This window comes from Micrasema longulum, unplaced genomic scaffold (assembly GCF_059751315.1).
Source record: "Micrasema longulum isolate JH-2025_06_02 unplaced genomic scaffold, ASM5975131v1 h1tg001365l, whole genome shotgun sequence".
In the NCBI taxonomy this organism is placed as follows: domain Eukaryota; kingdom Metazoa; phylum Arthropoda; class Insecta; order Trichoptera; family Brachycentridae; genus Micrasema; species Micrasema longulum.
Genome location: NW_028278551.1, coordinates 149879 through 171291, shown reverse-complemented (window position 1 = coordinate 171291; position 21413 = coordinate 149879). Strand labels below are relative to the sequence as shown.

The 21413-nt window shown below is 31.8% G+C and overlaps 1 long non-coding RNA gene and 1 pseudogene across 2 annotated transcripts in view; one reads left to right on the top strand and one right to left on the bottom strand.

Annotated features, from left to right (window-relative positions):
* The window catches only part of LOC148275669 (uncharacterized), a 181936-nt gene that overhangs the window by 50290 nt on the left and 110233 nt on the right, over positions 1-21413 (top strand). The window lies entirely within an intron of this gene.
* On the bottom strand, positions 14704-14986 carry LOC148275670 (putative small nuclear ribonucleoprotein G pseudogene; annotated as a pseudogene).

Below are 21413 nucleotides of genomic sequence, written 5' to 3'. Positions count from 1 at the left end.
GTACGAGTACATACGTACATATGGGATATAAAGTTGTTTTACTTACATTTGACTTGTTAATTCTTAGAAAGATTTACCAAAACAAACCACTCAAGAGATAAGCGTTTAAGTTATAAGATATTTTATTTGGTATAGGTAATATATAGGTAAGTAAATATTAAAATTCTGTGAAAAAAATATATCTTCTTACTGGCTTTTCAATATTCCATTGAAATAATCGGTGGACCGGAATATCATGCCGGTTTTTTTAAACCAAAATTGAGTTGACAATCCACCACTAACTTCTAAATTAAAACATAGTTTTTCGACAGTGTTTTCATTGGAATAATGAGGACATATTTTTATTTTAATAGTAGTGAAATAACTTATTTTCACTACACTTTGTAGAACGAATGTCACAAAAAAAAATGTGTGGACATATTGGCGTTTTATATTTATCAACCCAATTGTTGAATTACTAATTACTAACGGTCCGCTTCGTGATTTAATGGTTAGCGCTTTTGCCTGCCTTGCAAGAGGTCTCGGGTTCGATTCCCGACGTGCTTGACACGAAATATTTATTTAACTTGTTTTTACAACAGAATATTTCAAAGTCCCCGGAGTGGCACCTGAAGCGTAAGACTGATTATCTTGCCTTCACGTAACAAAAAAATGATCAAGATATATTTTGATTGATGTGCCAATGCAGTGCCTTATTCAATATTAGGTGCGAAAAGGAAATGACGATGAAAAAAGCCAGGATGGTTAATCTTGTCATTTCTTATGTAAATATTTGCAAAAAGAAATCACTGTTAATGTTGTTGATAAAACTATCAAACTAAGTCTTTTTTTGTATGTAACAGATTATCGGCGCTATAATTTTTCAAAGTTTTTCTTTGACAACGTTATGAATCTTAACATTCGTGCGCGGAAATTCGAACATTTGTAACAGGACTAGACTCAAAATGAAGAGTAGTATCAAGGTACCTTGATATTCAGTACTTTGATATAGGAAATGAGAGAAATACGCATACGTCGGCGTCGGTCGGAATGTATGCTGAAAATATTCTTTGAATTTGTCTATCACGTGCGCTCGAACATTTTTTGTGACCATTTTAGGAATATTTGCAGATTTTTTTTCATATTTATAATTTTTAATAATAAAATGATATTATTTTCAAATATACAGGGGATATGCCGCATCCACAGTATGTATGGGCGGAACGCGCCTGGTATATATAACTAACTCAAGTATCAAATGTCATATGCTCATCAAGTTATTTTTTTAATTTTTTTTTATTAATTTATTTAGTTCTATGTAACATAGTCTAATATATATTTACAACACAATATTTACATCTATACTTATTCTAACATTATTTATCACTATTTTACACTTAGTATCCTAATTTATAATATCAACTGTTTCATATGTACATTTTCATTAATTATATTCACTATTTACACTATATACTACCTAATATTTTTCACATATATACTTTTTACATTTAATTTTAAATATATTTACATTCATTTTATTTTTTATGCTTTCTGGAATTTCTTCAAATAGTTTTATTCCCTTGTACATAAGGCAGTTCTGGGACATTGCTTTTGATTTCTCTTCCAGTCTTATATTTTTAGATCCTCTTGTTGCATAGTTATGAAAGAACTCATTATTTTTTCGTTTATTTTGAAAATATCTCGGAACTATTCCTTTAATAATTTTGTTTATTTCATTGGCAACATTGAATTTGATTCTTTGATCAATTGTCATGATATCTAGAAGTTGAATCATTTTCTCAACATTTGTTCGTCTTCCACGTCTTAATATTATCCTCATCGCTTTGTTTTGTATTATTTGGAGTCTTTTTAGATCTCCTTCATTACTTAAATATAAAATACTGGAGCAATAATCAATGTGGGGAACGATAATACTTTTAAATATCAGCAGAGAGGTTTTAATGTCTAATTTATTCCGTATCCTTCCTAACAGGGATACCTTCTTTGCGATTTATGACATCAAACAAACAAACAAACCATCACGCTACGCTACCAAACCTAAGCTAAGCAAACCAGAAAGCCATATCACTCTGTCTTTGCATACCTACAGACCTCGCTTCCTCTACATTCATACATCTTCTCATGCACGCACGCCGATTATTTCTACTCTTGACATGTCCATCTTCAAGTATTTGATGGACTTAATCGAGCCATGTCTTTTTCGGTCTTCCTCGTTTTCTGCATCCATCAACATTCGCATCGTAGATCCTTTTAGCCGTTCTTTCGCTGTCCACTTGCTCTACATGTCCAAACCAACGCAGCACCCCTCAGTCCCAAGTCTCAGCCTTATATTTTACATAGTTCACGGATCTCAACATTTGTGCACCTATCACACATCGTTTTACCACACATTCGTCTGAGGGATCACATTTTGACAGCATTTGACCTATTTTCATCATTATTTTTCCAATTCCATACTTCGCTCGCATACATTAGAGTTGGCACTAGAACTCCATTGTGAACTGCTTGTTTTGCCTCCTGCGATAAACTGTGACATCAAGTGTCAAAAAAAAAACCTTTCTCATGTAAAAATTTTAAAAAATCACACTTGTCGATGTTCTACAATCATGACGATATATATTTATTTCAATTTTTAAAATAATAGAGACGTAAATATTTTCCCACACAAGTTATTTTAACCTTTCTGTTACATGTAAATATAAATTCAATATTTATTTTACCTTGTGTTATATGCAGTGCGATGAATAAATTACTATCTCGCATGTTTTATTTTTATGGAAATTTCATTCAAATATTGCGTTTTGCGTAGACATGCAAAATAATGGCGTTTTACAAAATATGTATTATTTTATACATTCCTCCCCAAAAGCATAATGTTTCTTTTCTGTTTTTAGAATTTACTTATAAATGTCAATGCTAAGAAATGTATTCTAGTTTTATGTACATTAAGCGTTTTTTTGAGCGGTTAGCTTGTATATACCTATCTTAAAATAGTAGTAAAAACATACCCTTTTTTTATTAAACAGTACAAATGAGATACGTATAAATATTTTGTGTTGATTAATTAAATTATTACGTAAAACGATATGGTTTTTTTGTGCAGAATCTTATATTACAGTAATTACTTACAATCAATTCTCCACTGACTTTTTTAAAGCCAATCAACAGGCTTATGGAAGCCCTAACAGATTGGCAATAATGAGTATATATAAATTTACATTTCATCTAAACAATCTTTAAATCTATTTAAATTTACAAAAGGTATAATTATATTACAATATTTGAGTTTGTCAAAATGTTCGTAGACAAAAGACTAGATTTCACCCCCTCGGGAGATGAAATCCTGTCTTTTGTCTACGAACATTTGGACAAACTCAAATATTGTAATGAGACCAACTGGTCCAAAAAAAAGTTTAAAAATTGAAAAATTGTTTTCAGGCATTGCCTAGTATGTGAAATATTTCAGTCAGATTAATCTCTTCACAACAATAAAGGTTTCAGCTCTTTAACTTCACTAAAATCAACAAATGGAAGAATTGAAGAAATATGGATGTTCAAACACAGGCAAAATAGTGAATGTTACACAGTGTGTAAGTGGCCACTCAAACCAGCCAATGACATGTCATAAGCACTGTAAATGTCTAGACTTCCATATTCCATTATTTAAGGTATTCTCCATCCCTGTAGTAATTTGTTAATAGTATAATTATATATTATTATTTATCGTTCTCTTTCCGCACCTAATGGAGCATAAGGCACTGCATTGGTACACCAATCGCAGCGTATCTCGATCATTTTTGCAACATGAAGGTGAGATGATCAGTCTTACGATTCAGGTACCAGTCCAGGGACTATGAAATATTCTGGTGTGAAAACACCCTTTTAAATAAATATTTCAAATCAACCATGTCGGGAATCGAACCCGAGACCTCTTGCATGGCAGGCTAACGGGCTGACCATTACACCACGAGACCGACAAATTATTCTTATTTGCTTATAATAAATACACTTTATTTCTTTATTAGCTATCTTTGACAAAGCAAATACTGCGATGTACTCAACGATTCGATAGAAAGAGATAACAAATAGTGACCGACCGGAGCTTTGGTTTTGGCCAGTTTCGGCCGTGGTTTCAGTTTCGGCCCCAAAACTTCAGCTCTGCGGAAACCTGTGGTTGGGATGTGTCGGATTACGTTTGGCTTTACTTGTGTGGAAAATTGAGATTGAGCGCACTATGAGATATTGGATTGTTGTCCATTCAAATAATGAACTATTTTTTGCCATTGTCCAACATAAAAAATACAAATTTTGTGCTTTGTTGAATATTGTAATTAGTTCTAAGATCTTTTATATTTATATTTTTGTAATTCCTTTACAGTTAAAGTTCCCATTGCGCACATTGAACAACTGTTACATATTAGTTAACAAGCCAACCATTTAATTAATGCTTTTTATTTATTTGTATTTAATTAACTTGTAAGGTTTATCAATAAAAACGCCTTATTTTGGGCGCCTTGGTTGCTAAGACTGTGGCGCTCTTAAAATCATTTGATTGGGATGTTTTAAACCACCCTCCGTATTTTCTGATTTGGCGCCTTAAAATTACTATCGTTTCGCCTCCCTGAAGGGGTGGTATTAAAGTTTCGACCTACGAGCAGATGCAGAAAGAGGCTCTGAAGTAGTGGAAGATGTTGGCTGGAGAAGAAGAAGAAAAGATAAAGAAGGTTGTGCCACGATTCACCACATGCATCGGACGGGATGGCGTTTATGTGTAAAAATGGTCAACAAATTTATATATATATATTTTTTTTTTTGTAAAAAGAAATATTTGCGTTTTTATGATTTACCCAAATATTTAATTTTGAGGGCCATTTTCAACGAGTTGTAAATAACTCACTATTAGAAAATGGAATCGAGTTGGGGTAGAGTGGGATTCGAACCACGGACCTTCGGTCCGTGAGTCCGAGACACTAGCCACAGGACCACAACCCGATTTCAAACATAATATTTATTTAAAAGATATAAAAATCTAGTAGACTTACTTCTTGTTTCGAAGGCATAATTTATCATTTGAAGGTTAGACCGTCGGATTATGTCGTCTTTCAGCGCGTTTATGATTAACCAACTGAGAAATTGGCAGGAATAGGGATAAACGACGAAGCTTAAAACGTGCTTTGTAAATTCCTTCAATTTTAACAGTTTCTTTTTTTATGATTTTTTTAAATCCAGCTCCGGATAGCACTCATCATCCTTATTAAAACAATTGAGTTTTAGAGATTTTTTTACAGGGGAAATGTTTTTTATTGATTATTAATCGTAATTCTGGATGATTTATACGACACCATTTAGTCAAAAATCACCCAAAGAGCATTTCAATGGGATTGTGTAAGTATTCTAAACGGGATAAACATACTTCGCATTCTGCGTTAGGTTTAAAATATTCAATCAACGCGCTCTCTTACACGCATGCTAGTATTTTAATCATGGAATAAATTACTCGAGTAGAAATACAGTTACACGCATTAGGGCGGTAGATAATCACTTAAGATCTCAAAAGGAAGGTACGTGAACAAACAATGCTTACTAAGCTAAAACACCTGTAGTGAGGAACATTGCTATCGACACTAGACTCAATCGTCTTCCAATACAAACAGGGATGGAATAAATCATTATTTTAGAATTTGATTACAATAATATCTTGTTTTTTTTTAATTGACTAAAAAAATTATTACCCATGATCTTATTTTAATTTGTTGTTATGGTAACGCTGCGGTGTTGCAAAGATTTTATTGACTGTAGATAGAAAAATCATAAAAATATTTTTTATAATAACAGAAGGATGACATAGGATAATATGTGTAAACAGTGTGTTTTCTATTTTTGTGTTTTGATAGTTTTTTTTTTTTTCGATTTTTTACAATAAACATGATAATAAAACAGAGTATTAAAAAAAAAAAGCATAATTACATATTAATGAAGTACATATTAATAGAAAAATAGTAAACAAAAATCCCACAAAGGCATGGCCTGTTCGTGGGTATACAAGAGAATGTTAAAGAATTTTTGCTCCTAAAGTAAATAATGGACAGTTATAATAATTTTGTAAAACATGAGAAAGAAAAAATAAAGCATGAACAACATTTTTTTATGCTTCATTGCGCTGTTACTAATAATTTTAGTTACCTACCCTTAATCTATGCATTTCTACATTTTTCTTTATTTCATACGTTGAAATACATAATTTTTTAAATAATATATATACATATATATATATATATATAAAATCGTTATTTTTATAGTCCTATTCCTTACAACAAACTTATTTATTAGCTGTTATTTAGTTGTACTTGTAGACATACTTGTGACTTGTGATTTTTACAACTATTTGAAGATAGCCTCTGTAAAAGTAATTATTAAATACTTTCTTATTGCAGTGCCACTACACGATGGAGGTTGGCTACCATTATGACAATTTTTGTTTCATTTATTTTTTTTCATAAAATTAAAAAATTATAGAATCTATGAATTTCATTGAAATTATCGGTCCCTTCAAATAATTATTGTCGCGGTGATTAAATCACGCCAACCCTGAATACAGAAGCACTTGCAATACACTCTGCAATACGGCGTAGGTACAGTCTATGCCGAGTAGAAGACTTGTATGGTTTCAAGTACCTAGTACTTGGTCTAAAGGCCGGTCAACCTTCGTTGAACTTGATATTGTGGTATGGGACCAACTACCCCGCATTTCGATCCCTGGGTGATATGACCGAATAACCGAGTCTTATGAATACCTCGGGTAAAACGTTTATTTTATCAGCGGCAATCAAGTTGTCTTTCGAAAGATTTCTTCCTGATCAAAAGGATTTTTGCACTTCCGCGACTTTTCTGAGTACTTATCTCTAAAGCGTTGCGGTTTACGGTAACAATTTACCTTGTACCGTGCAAAAATTTTAATCGGAATCTTTTCAATTAAAAAAATGCTTAAATTAAACTGTCCCCGTAAGAAAATTATTGATGCAAAAATTGCTTTCAATTGTCATAATTTACGAAGGTAACTCTGTCTTCAAAGGAATGAGGAAATTTTAGTACGTTCGAAGTTGATCCACCAATGCTTTAAATTATTATTGCTCAATTGTGTTGAATTCAAACAAACTTATTTTCTAAACCACGTTTACTAATATAGTCGATTCTTTATTTATACAGGGGTTCATTAAACCCTGTCACATCTGAAACCATGATAATCAGTATGAGCAAGAAGACATATTGGCACATTAAAATATTTTTTTAGAACGAATAAAATTTAAAAAATAAAATATCATAAAAAGCAAATGGTTGCTTACCCCTGCAGGGAAGAAACGAGGAGTGGGAGGGGGAATCTAATACTGCGCCGCACTCTCCTCACTTCTCCCCTGCAGAAGAAAGCAACCATTTGTTTTTTCAATATTTTATTTTTAAAAAAAATATTTGTTTTAAATTTTTTGTAAATATGCTAATGTATCTTCTTGCTCATACTGATCATCGTGGTTTCGGATGTGACAGGGTTTAAAGAACAACCTGTATATTATTGGTTCTCATGTGCATTTTTATAATAAGTCTGGATTTTTTATGTATTTATTTATTTGTTTATTGACAGTTTACTACATATTATTTGAGACGTAAGTCCCAACTCTATGGGACTGTATGTGATTCGATTATATTTTTCTATTCAAATATCAGTAAATTATTTTATTTCGGTTTATGAAACCAATAAATGGATAATTTCCTTCTAGTGGAATAGTTCAATGTTCGTTTTTTTTCGATTTTTCTCTTGTTTTCCTTACAAAACACATTTTTTTTATTCAACTAGTTCGTGTTCCTAAAGACAAAATTGAAATATTTGAGTAAAACATTTGTGCGAATGTTTATTTAAAAAATAAATCTACATGTAAACTCGCGATTAACTAATAGCCAGCCAGGTACATAAACTAGAGAAAATTTAAATCTGTGTCATATGTTTATTTTATTTAAGTGCTTTATTAACTCGTAGCTTTAGGCAATTTCCTTTTAATGATGTTCAACATAAATATAAGCTGTGAGTTACTTTCGTGTTATTTAAGCCATTTCTGCACCGCGTTTTGTTTGCTTTACAAAATGTCCGCCGGTCGATTGGTTAAAGTAAACAAGTATAACGAATTCTCATTCAGTCGATCTCACACGATGCACTCGGCACGTGTTCCCATTGGTCCATTCCTTGGTTTATTCACCCAATCACCCTTCACCTTTGACAATATGATTTTGACAGGTTCAATATGTGAACATTTTTCAGAGAATGATTAAGCAGATAATATTGTACTAGCGTACTACGGAAGACGGACTTAATATCTTTAATGTGTAGAAGTAATTGAATAAGCTTTGTCGTTTTAAGGTTAAAAGTTCATATGCGTTCTCATTATTTTATCGTTACGTTATTATTTTGATTGAAAATGTGCATTTAAGCACGGTACTACTTCGATTATTGAAATTCTAAATGATGTTTAGATTCAGTGTTATTTTTCTTAATCATCCAATTACTGCGTCCACAAATGTTTACAATTCGTTTAATTTTATTTTATATTCGCTTAATGGTGCTAAATCTATGACATTAGCATTTTATTTTATTTTACAAAGGTCATATGATAAAAAACTGTATGTATTATTAAATGAATATTCTCACTTCAGTTACTAATTAATTTATACTGAAGAAAATAAAGTTTTCTGTGATTGATATATTATTGAGATTGCATGGTAACAATTTAATATTATTTAAGATTTGTTTAAATGTGTAAGATACTAACTCTTCTTTTTAGTAACGAGAGAACCCTTTCAATGCCCATTCACCGCTTTAATTTTTTGCCTCCTCTTTCACGGTAGAAGCTGCTCGATTATTGAATAATCTACCCACTAATGTCTAAAACGCCCCTTCTTTATATAATACATTCAAATTACGTATGTTTTTCCTATTTTCTCCCTCTTTCCTTCCCTCTTTATCTTATCTTCTCTTCATAGTATAGTGTAGATATTTAATCATTTTTTTTTTTTTTTAATGTATCAATATTTTATTCTATAAAGAAATTATTAATCAACACATATATACAAATATATTTTATTTGTTTATTTTTCCATACACATATTATTTACATAGAAATATAATTACAAAAATACACTTAAGAAAAATACATCTTAAAATTAAGCTATAACATGAATTGAAAAAAATGTCCCACAAAGACTACAGCGTCTATATGTTCATATACCACCGATTTTCTCAAATTGAACGGTTTGGGTAGGTAGGAAAAAATTGCCTAAACGCAATTTGCCCGCCCTTATGCAAATGTACGTTAACTGTATCTGTATATGAAGTGATTAAAAAAAATATGATTCCGGTTTTCAAATAATGATTTGCCGCAGTAAGGTATAAAGGTAATTCAAATATCAACACACCATTTGCATAACGTTTACTTAACTTATAGAATATAATATTAGACCCACAAATAGTAATCTTTAACCATGACATCGCATCATCAATGTGCGTTGCTCTTTTCGAACACTGATTAAATATTTTCCTCTACGTGTTATTTGTCCTGTAGGTGTTATTTCAGACGCTTTGTCGAAACTGCGTTGAAATAGTCACATTTCCGGAACACAGTTGTCTGCTCATTGACCTTTCGTTGCCTTTTGTCTACCGCTCTCTGCCCGCATATGCTAAGAGCATCTATGGCACTAGTTATCTTTCGCCGAACAAATTCTCATCTCGCGCACTCAGAACTCTTAACTAATACGAATCCCCCTACTTTAACTTAATTGCCCGCACATCTTCTTTCCATAAACACGACGCTCAGCCTAATAATAGCCGTTGTCTAACTGTGTACATATTTACTGTATTCAATGGAAACTGCCAGGAGCTGTGTGCCGCGATATGGCGTGACCAAAAATTAAACAATTGACCACGTCACACGACGTCCGTCGGTGAAATGGTAATTTATTCAAAGATATTAGAAAATCCTGAATCACGACATTTCCTTTTGTTTCGCTCCTGTTAACTATGGATACGCTTCTGCAAGAAAACTGTGAAGTTACGTGGTTATATTGCCGCTAAAAATCGTTTAGTATGAGAATCGTGATAGCCGGCAGGTTTTGGCATAATATTACTACTGGATTTAAATACAAGTAAATATTGAATAACACCGTGGTTCTTTTGTTTACACGGCTTATCATATCACGAACGACATAGCCCTACTTGAATCCCTTGTGGCGCTCCAGTCGTGGTTCATTTCCTGTGAACTTTGGTTATTCCCATACCGCCACGATCCCTACATCACCCGTTCTCACTATCAGTGTCTCAACGCTTCGGAGCTGTACATTAATGAACTGCTTATACTAATCTTTATGTTTCTTCTCTATTTCGAGCTCTGTGTTACCATCTGCCACATAAATAGACACTGCGTCCACGATGGAAGCCATAACTATTACTTACACCCACAAGTCATTTATTTTGTAGTCGTTTAATTTGTTCACATTTTGTATTTTCTTCAAAATGCACCTTTAATTTGCTGTCGAAAACATCAACGAGAAATGAATGCTTCATTACTTTTTACATATCCGTAAGACATATTGGGACCAGAATAAGGGTGAGGGTTTATATCTATAAACATCTAAAGTTTAGTATACTCCAACAAACAGTTGGTGTATCTCGAGTATGTCACATCCCATCCAAGTAATCCTATGTCACGTATCACTGAATTTTACACGTATAGTTTATTTTTAAATCTTGACAGGAAAAATACACTAGAAACTCTGGTAAAAATAATGAAAGAACCATGCTCCTTTATACTGTTCAATGATCAAATAACCTATTTATTTTTGTAGGATATATTTTTTGGACGTTATTTTTATTCTCATAAATTCAATACAGTGACATTTAAAAAAAAATAGTGGAAATATTGAATCATCATTGCTATGATTTTTTTAAGTCTTGTAATTTTGAAATTACTCCGCCTGTGACGCCATTAGTTGTCTTCTGTGAATTGGCTTCCCGGAAACCCGAAATCTATCCAACGCCTTAGTTGATTAGCATGAACTTGAGACAGATCAATGTAGTAGTTCATTTATTTTATTTTTTCATACATTTTAGAGAAACTTCGACGAACAATAAAATGCTCCAATTTTGACCGCATGTAAAAAAACATTTTTTTATATCCAATTTCCCGTAGTACTGAATTTCGTCATTACATCCCATCCCTTAAACAGAAATCAAATCTCTTTAATGTTTAAAAACGAAGCGTTGAAGATAATAAATAAGCAATTCATAAAATATACAAAGCATGAATTTTGCCAAATACGTAAAGGTATATGTAAACTGAATTCTACGTGTCACCTATTTGTGCGTGTATCAAAGTGTGGTTAACATTTTTACAATCGATATTTTTTTCTAGGGATTTAAAAACAAATCAATCGTGAAATTATGATAATCAACTCTAAATATAAATGAAAACTGGCATCTCCGTGGTAAAGTAATCGTTGTGGACATTTATGTATAAAAGCAGTCAATATTTTTTTTGCCCGTTATCTTATGTTTCTAAATTAAGACTTCTGGTTTGTTGGTCTAAGCTCTGTTTTTTAGTCTATATTTGGCGCCTTGGCTTTACCAGTCATAACATCCATCTTTCTTTACCCCTTTCCGTATTGCTAGTGGATTGATAATGAAGTCTCAAGAAATTCTTCGGGTAGATTTAAAGTCAAAAACTTAAACTAACCAGACATCTATGGCTTAATTAATAGCTGGGACTACAAATTAAGGAAACTGAGGTCTGTGGTTGGGGCGGGTGCCCTTTTTTCTGCTCCGGTTTTTGTCCCATCTTTTTTCTACAACTTCCTCAGCAGCTGTTCCTGTGTATACCCTTGTTCCCAAACTTCTGTCCGCCTGTCAATCTTTTTTGGTTCGCTTAACAAACTGTTGACGCGCGAGTCGGGCTAAATTAGATAAGTCAATATATGAGGGCATTGGAAGCAAAGAAAGCAAACTCTCGTTTTGGTGTTTTTGAGAAAAATAACAAAATCTGCTACAGTAATGCCAAAGACAGTCTTTCTATTAGAAATATTTTTTTTACACGAATTCAAAAGACTTTCTTAATATTTGTATGGCAGGGCCATTTTGAAAATTCAAATCTCAAGCCTGTCATTGGTCGAATAAAATGGGTGATGGATATTGCTTTGTTTGCTTAACACTATTTTCAAACCACCAGAAGTATGATTTTAAACTACATTTGAAACTCAACTCATTATTTTTATAAAAATAAAGTTGATAAACTACAGAATGACATCATAACTAAAAAAAAAATTTTTATGGTTGCTATCTTTGCTTCCAATGTCCTCATATTGTTTATTGTTTTTAAACCACTAATTTTTATTTTCCACCGACCGGTTTCAAAGCAAACAAGCTTCTTCATCAAGGTTTACGTAACTAATGAATTTTTTCCTTTTTTATTTTTATCGTGTTCACTAAATACTACACGTGGACCCAATAAATCAAGTCGTTTTTTCCTTACACGGGTGGTAATTTGAAATCATTATTTTTGAAGTTAGACAGGAGAGGACTAAAAAAAAAAAAAATATTCGCTGTACGATAACATTTCGGAATTAAAATATCTTACTTCAACACTTCTTATTCTCATTTACTCGACTGTAAAATTACCATCTCCAGGTGGATAATTTTACCGTCGAGTGAGTTTGACAATCGTTGCTTTATGCATAGCAGGGATAACTGCACTCCTTTGTAGAGGATGTACAAAAAAAATCACGTGTTTCGTCTCAAGGTGAACAAATGTAAACAAACATTTTGGGATAAAACCCAGACCTTGGTATTCACAGAAATATACTAGTACCAATTTAAGAACTTCAGAAATCGTTTCGTAATGAGGTGTTAAAAGATTTACCTATTATTATTATAATAGATAACTTATACATCGCCATTTTCGTAATGTAATACCTCAAGGGCGCTTGACATAGTGATTCTATAGATAAATAAATTTAATTGAAGCTTTTAAATTTATAATTAAATTAAAACAATTTATTTTGTTGTCACATGCTACGGATTTATTCAAACGATTTAGAGAACAACTGGGTTTTAAGTTTTTTTCCGAAAAATGACTTCACTTTCACAGCTTCGCACCTCTGCTGGGAGAGCATTCTATGCCATAGGGCCTGCGACCGCAAATGCGCGTTTACTAAATTTAGTGCGCTGTTTGCGTAGAGGTATAATAACCTTTCCTCTCGCCGTAGACGTAGCTGATCTAAGCGTGAGACGCCTGTCAGCTAGTTTATTTGGAACGCATCGTTACCGTAAATGTTTTTGATATTATTAATAATATTATGGAAATCGTTTAATGCTTTGTTTAATTATTTCAACATTTCAAAACTAGAGCCGAGTACCGTTCAGAATATTAAACAAGCACAATTGACAAAATTGGGAAATGGGTGTTGTGATGGTTTGGACTTGTAGAACCAATGGACAGGGAATAAGTAGTTTTTAAAAATATTTACGATGCAGATTTTTTAAATTTTATTTTATTTAGAAAACATACAGTTATACATAATAGGTATTAAAAACAACATTTTTTTAACATAAAAAGACCAATTAAGTTTTCATAAATTATGCAAAAGATATAAACATTAAATGTGACAAAAAAAAATACAAAAAATAAAAATTTCAAATGAGAAAATTGTTAACATTTGCGTTTTCCATGGAGGTAATAAATTAAATTAAATAAAAATATTGAATGCACACTCCGAGCCATCCAGCAGATGTTGATGGGTGCAAAAGCCAAGAAGACCAAGAAAGCCATGGCATGACCGAATATAAAAAGATAGACTTCAAAAGCCGTATTCAAAATATTTTTTCTTATGTATAAATTTTTTTTCTAGCCAATCTGTAAAATATAAAAAAATAATAGTAAACTTAATAGTTTTGATTAATTTTACTAATTGACATATCAAGGAAACTAGTTTTTTTTGTATATATTTATTACATGTGTTGTGGGTGTATTATAAAGTGACGTAATTTCTCTCTTGAATGATTCATTCATTCGGCTTTTTCAACACATTTTAGCAATAATTGTTTCTGCAACACACACAGCTGATTCATAAGCAGGATTATATTCTGAAACTGCTTCGTATTCACACACTGCAAGAATTGCATCGTAAATCTGGCCTTTGTTGCAAAAACTTATGCTACGTTATTAACCTCTTGTGTCCAGCGCCTCATTTATAGAACTACGAAAGCTCCCTCAAAAAAAAAAAAATTAGGTTTCTTTTTTCCCCCATATGTTTTTTGTAATAAAATAATAAAAGCTTCTTAATGGCGTTGTTAAAAAACGTAGGAAAAATACTCTCTTTTTTATCATTTGTCTATAATGGCTTTGATATTTAGGTCGCTCACTCTAAATAAAATCAATATACCCGTACATATTGACTTATTTTATAAGTTTAATTGATATTTTACGTACGTGTTATGCCATGTAAGCGATTGAATTTATTTCTAATACATATCACGATGTGTAAAACCGATTTATTTAATAAATATATTTTTAATAAATATAAGTGTGTTGTTTTAGTATTTGTTTTACATGTAAATTTTTTTTTTTTAATGAAGAAAGGAATGCATTTGGGTAAATCACAAAGAGATAAGTATGTAAACTAGTTGAATCAATGCTATGTTATTCGATCTAATGACTCCAGCATTATGATGCTATTTCCTCTGATGACCACCATTCCAATGACGTTCTTATTGCCATCTTTAGATTCTTCGATAGTCTCATCTAGCACCAGGTTCATGAAAGGATCGAATCATCGCAAAATACCATTTACAGCTCTACCGCCATTCAGCTTCGAAGACAATTTTTTGTCCATGAATTTTTTCAACTCCCGGGGATGTGCTTTCGCCATTTTATTGGTTTTTAAGAAGCGGCGACAATGATATTTATATTCATAGAAAATATTATAGAAAATTTATATCTGTATGAAACAAAGGGAATAGAACCTGATTCTTTTTGTAGGATACATATCAGAAAACTCATTTCCCCGACACTTTGGCGAAGATATCAAAACAATTTTTTTTTTCGTATTAATTACGATTACATAAAATTATACTTGCTTTAAAGTACTTCAATAGTACCTATTTAGTGTGAGTAGGTTAAGCTCTCGTACTTTGTATCCAACCGCAAAAGCTCTTAGAAATAATAAATCGATTCTCATTCATTTCAACTAACGGTTCTTTCTCACCGAATATATTTTGATATTTCGTTTCATGTCGAAATCTTTAAATAAACAGACAAGACATCGCACCAAAGTGGTCAAAGCACTCAAACATTTGAAAAGATACATATAAAACTTCTAAAGACTGAAGTAAATGATTTTTTATTGATCTTTCCAGTGTTTTATGAGGCTTATTATTTTCTCGAAAACATTAATGGATCAAGGTGTTGACAGTTGACATCGTCTGAAAGTATAACCTAGCAATAATAAAATCGATACCCGCATTGAGTTTTTGTTTGGACCACTAATAATTCCGATAAGTTATGTTGTTTGGGATACTTTTTAATCAACGGATTTTCCGCTTTTCGTATAAAAATAATTTGATGTTTTAGAATGTTATTTTTCGTTGCGTAAGTCGTTTTTGTGTGTTACGGACCGACCGTTTTAATCTCAATAAAAATAAAAATTAGATTAATAAATCATTAAAATAAAACAATTATTCCCAACATTACCATGTTTTTTTTTTGTTTTTGGTTGTTGATAGCTATAACAGAACTTTATATAATACAAGAAAGTGCATATATAAAACTTAATTACAACTAAAATTATTATTGTGCATACTTAGCAATTTTTTATAAATATAACATTGGTAATAAATTAATATCTCGTCATTTACCCTCTCTTTTAAAAGCTTTCCCATTATTTAAAAAAAAATACTCATATAACTTTCAATTAATATTTTCATGTCTTAATTGGAAAGTTTTTTGAAGTCGAGATATTTTTTCATTTATTTTAATAAAGAAAGGACCCTCAAAATATAACAGGCACTTAATTCTTTAACACACAGCCTCTACGATCCTTAATAAGCATGGATACATTGCATAGAGAGCACTTAAGTGCTATATTTGGGGCTTTTTATGAACGTGATTCTTACATTTGTATCCTATCAATTAAAATTCCCAGCTCCATTAATTTATTTGTTGGTATACATGTTTTGTTTTGATGTCTTATTTAACTTTGCTGTGCCGCCTTCTTTAAAGTAGCGGTTACACGAGGGCGATACATTATTGTTCTTTCCCAGCATCCGACCCATTGTCTACGTGTGAACAGAAATTTGTGGGACATTATATTTTCCTTGACATTGTCACGGAGATAGACGGGCAGGCAATCTCCGCAGAACTATGACTACCCCCACCACTGCGCATGGCCACTTTATCCTCGTGTGAACGCGCACGGACATGACCGACCGTAGGACAATAGCGACTTGCTCGACAAGTGCGTTCGCTCTCGTGCATTTTTTTTGCCGAAAGTGGCAGCCAAAATAAAACCTTTCTGTTTTCTAGTTCGTCCTTTAGCAATTCCAATCCATATTTCGGTACAGAATAATCGGATGGGGTGGTGCCTTCAATTAAAATATTTTACTGGTCAAAATACAAAAAACAATTCGTATAAAAGTTATGTTAAAGAAACCTTCAACTTTTCCCACTATCCAGTTGTTTATCATTATTTATTATTATTTATTTATTTACATACATAAGTTTATTGTACATTATTTTTTTGCAAATTCGCTCGTAAAAAACGTCGTCGCGTATTCATTTTCGCAGTGCTCACGTGTGAACTACGCCCTAATTTTCGTATTGTCCCAGCGTCCTATCCTGCGCGTTCGTAGCTGTTCACGGAGCTGGGACAAGATAATATTGTTCTCTCTTTTGTATTGTTCTCGCGTAAACCTAGCGCTAATCTTCCTTTTCATTCATGATGTGTCTTTCTACGGGCAACCATAGTAAATTTGTTAATATAGAAGCAGAAAAATAAATAACTTACAAAACCACAGCATTAACTTTTCTAAAGCTTTTATTTATAAAAAAAAACAATTAGTCTTGATTTTTTTAAAAGTAAAAACATTAATTTACAAACCTACATGATATAGATATTGTCTATTTATTTTTTCACTTTTTTTTCGGTATTTTCAAAATAATTTGTTTTTAAAAAAATAAACATATAACGCGCTGACCATTACGCCCTGAGGCCGACTAAACGACTGCCTACCATGCAACAGGTCTCGAGTTCGACTTCCTACATGGTTGATATGAATTATATATTTAAACGAGTGTTTTTACACTAGAATATTTCACAGTACCTAGACTGGTACCTGAGGCGTAAGACTGACCATTTTATCATTATATAACAAAAATGATCTAGATACGCTGCAATTGGTCTACCAATGCAGTGCCCTATGCACCATTAGGTGCGGGAAGGGAACGATAGATGGTGAAATATAAAACAACCTCATTTTTGACCACTTGATTTTATTTTTTCTCGAACAAAGTTGTTTTATATTTATTTTATTATAATGAATAATTACAAAGTTAGTGCTTCAAATATAAATTTTATGTTTGAAAAAAAAAAATTTTTTTTTTTTAAATATGCACGCTTTCATATTTTTTAATGGCCTTCAGTTTTTCAAGAAACGTTACACTTTTTTGCTTTAAATAATTTATATACACCATCAATACTGGATTTCAATATAATAATTGTATCAATTTTAATAATCATTTTTACACCTTATTTTTGCTACGATTTTTTTTTGTATTTCGACGTACATTTATAACATTGAGAAAAAACTTCTAACGCAATTTGTGTTGAGTTCGATTTTTCAGCTGTTTTAAAGTTAAATGAGCGTGCTTATTTCAAAACTGTGGTTACTTTTCTTCTACTACGTCAAGTTTTCTTCTCTATAGCTTATTTTTAGTTTAATATCCACATATGTTTGCCATTTGGTAAAAGAGCCGTACTAAACACGATTTAACTTACTGCAACTATACTATATATTTATTTATTTATTTATATTGACTTTGTTTGAATAATATTATTATATTTGAACAGTCGACATATTTGATAATTGTGCCCTTTTTACGCACATTCTGTATGACTTATGGGACGAAGTTTAGACTCGTTTTTATATTCAGATGCCAAAAGTTAGTCAATAACAAATGTTAGATTCCAAGTCAATAAAATTTGTCTTTTTCAGTGTTATGCTGAATTTATGTTTGAAATAGTAGAAAACCTTGATTTCTCAGAAAGCGCCCTAAGTTTTCCCCCTTTGCTTCTAATAAGATCATATACAAGCGTCATGTTTAATAAATTTATATTATTGTGCCGATGGTAACAGTATGACGTCACTAAAAACGCGAGAATGAATTCAAATGCATTTTTTGTTAAATTACGAGTATTTTAAAATCAGTTTGGCATCCTGATCTTACTTAAAACATCATATTTTGCCATTTAATTCTTTATAGCACACATATCTTGTGTTGATTTATGTCTTGCAAACCTAATATAATTTGTATGTTTTTATTTAAGATAATAAACAGATTGCATTAGAAAAAGCCAATCTACTCGTGTACATTATTACGATACTCCTGTGATATGAGACTGATTATTAATACGAAATATTAGAAAATAATAACAATAGTTAACTTTTGATATGTTATTGCTTTTTGTTTCCGGCGTGCAGCAACATAATATATAATAAAACAAACAAACAAATGCACTTTGATAAATAAGATAATAACATAAATTTAATAAGTCGGTTTAGGTCACCAAACACATGTTTTTATTTAGTCACGAAATGACATAAACTTAAATAAGTCACTAAGATTATCAGTAAGTCGAAACGAAACAATCACAAAGCTAAATTGGTCGCTTTAATACTTAAAAAAATAAAGTATAGTAACCATTTGTATCGGAATAAAATCGACTCAACCGGCTTTTGGTAACTATATGTTTGTCTGCGTTGCGGCCTGCACACAGAAATATAAACACAACACTTATAGCGTCGCTTTCGTACTGACACGGAACCTAAATACTCTGAGTAGCAAAGAGACCGGTGTAACGGTTTTGTCATATTTTCACCCGAATGTTGCATTTTTTTAAATGCAGAATGATGGATAGTGTTCATTAAAATCGTTTTATGATCTTAACTCAATTTAAGTTTTTTTTTAGTTATGTCGTTTTCGTTCTAAATGTGCGATATGTATATGACGAAATTTTGATTCGAACGGCTGGAGTGCAAAGAATTACATTCAAGTCATGTTATTTCTTTTTATCGCATATAGCAGATTTTTACTTTTTAAATTCTTCCAACGCCGTGCTTTACTTTGTTTTGCTTTCTGAATAATGTTTTTGTATATTTGTATAATATTTCGCGTCATCTGGCTTTCTATGCGTACATATTGCATTGTTGCTTCACGAAGTTATTTATTTGCATAATGTTTTGGAGTTGTTATGAAAGATTTGCTAAATAGATCCACACGAGGACTGCTGAATGCGACTATTTGGGACGCGGATTAATGAAATCGACTACTTTCTACAGTGGAGCTCGAGACATGAGTCTATGCCAATGTAGTCTTTACTGTGTATTTTCTTACGTTTTATTTCGTTAAGTTGCAAGTATTAAAAAACACGGCCTAGCATTATTAGTATTTCTTACGGCATCCTTATTTTATAAACTTAGCAGTGCAATTGGTATAAGTACCAGATAATATTATAATAATTCAGGTATTGCTCCACTAAAACTTGGTAGGAATTTTGTGAGACAAAATAATCGTTCCTCAGATTTATCGCCTTATAGCCCCCATGCTAACCTCTGTAAACTTCAATCATATTACATACATTTCTATATTACGTACTTTCAATAAAAAGTCAACTTTTTCCTTGTTTTCTCCGTATAATACTAAATAAATCATTTATGTGCGGTTGTTTGGTTAACATCCAAGTTTTTTTGCAATACATTTAGATATATAATTGATACTACAGTTGTTTTATATATTATAATGTGCAACTGTGTGACCAATATTCAAAAGTAGATATATTTTTAATAATATGTACTACATTTTTAGTAATATTACAAGTTGTGTATAATGATTTATTTTATGTTATGTATAATTTTTATGTGACAATATTTACAATAACAATATAATGTGGAAGCCTCTTATTGGACTTTATGATATGAGTTTATAGTATACTTGCATCTTATACATTTATGAATGTCTGTTAGCTTTCCAATGAAATAAAATAAAATAAATGAATAAATAAATATTATAAAAATGTTTTATACTTAAATTTTATAACGCTGCCATGTGGCCTTTTCTCCAATTTTGGTCACATCTGGATGTAAACAAATGTTTACATGGAAGTTTATAATAGCGGATACGACACGCCCTATTATAGGAGCAGATTTTCTCCACAACTTCCACCTGTTAGTAGATGTTAGGAACAAACGGTTAGTAGACAATACAAACGGCAAGATAGTCAGAGCATTTGACATCTCCACAAACAACAACATAACATGTTCCATATCATTAACAGACAAAACCAACATTTACCACTCACTCATATTGAAGTATCCACAACTAGTAGATATCAATAAACCATACGCAGGGCTGGATAAACACAACACAATCCACCATATAGATACCCGTGGCAAACCCGTTATGTGTAAGACTCGTCGGCTGTCCCCAGAACTACTGAGGCAGGCGAAGCAAGAGTTCGATCACATGGTGGCTCAAGGTATTTGTAGACCCTCCAAGAGTGAGTGGGCCTCTCCATTGCATATGGTGAAGAAGAGCGATGGTACTTATCGCCCTTGTGGCGATTACCGTAGCTTAAACGCACAGACGGTACCTGATCGTTATTCCTTGCCACATATCCACGATATATGCAATGACTTATTTAACTGTAAAATTTTTTCCAAAATTGACTTACAACGAGCATATCACCAAATTCCAATTAATGAAACTGACATTAAAAAGACAGCTATAACCACACCATTCGGAAAAAAAAAAAAATTCAGAAAAATGTATGTAATAATGATTACAGTATAAGTTAAAATATTGAAATAAAAGTATTCAATAATGAGTGTAGTTGTATTAAAAAGTTAAGTTTAAATTATTAGATTTAAATTTAAATTTAAATTTAAATTTCAAACAAAAATATTTATTTTTTAAATGTCAGAGTCACTATTTGTTATGTATGTACTGTGCAAGTTATAGAAAAGAAAATTAAAAACAGAAAATTTAAATAATTATTTTACCATACGGCGGAACACATTTTCACCACTTTAGTTGTGTTGTTACCACCTTTAT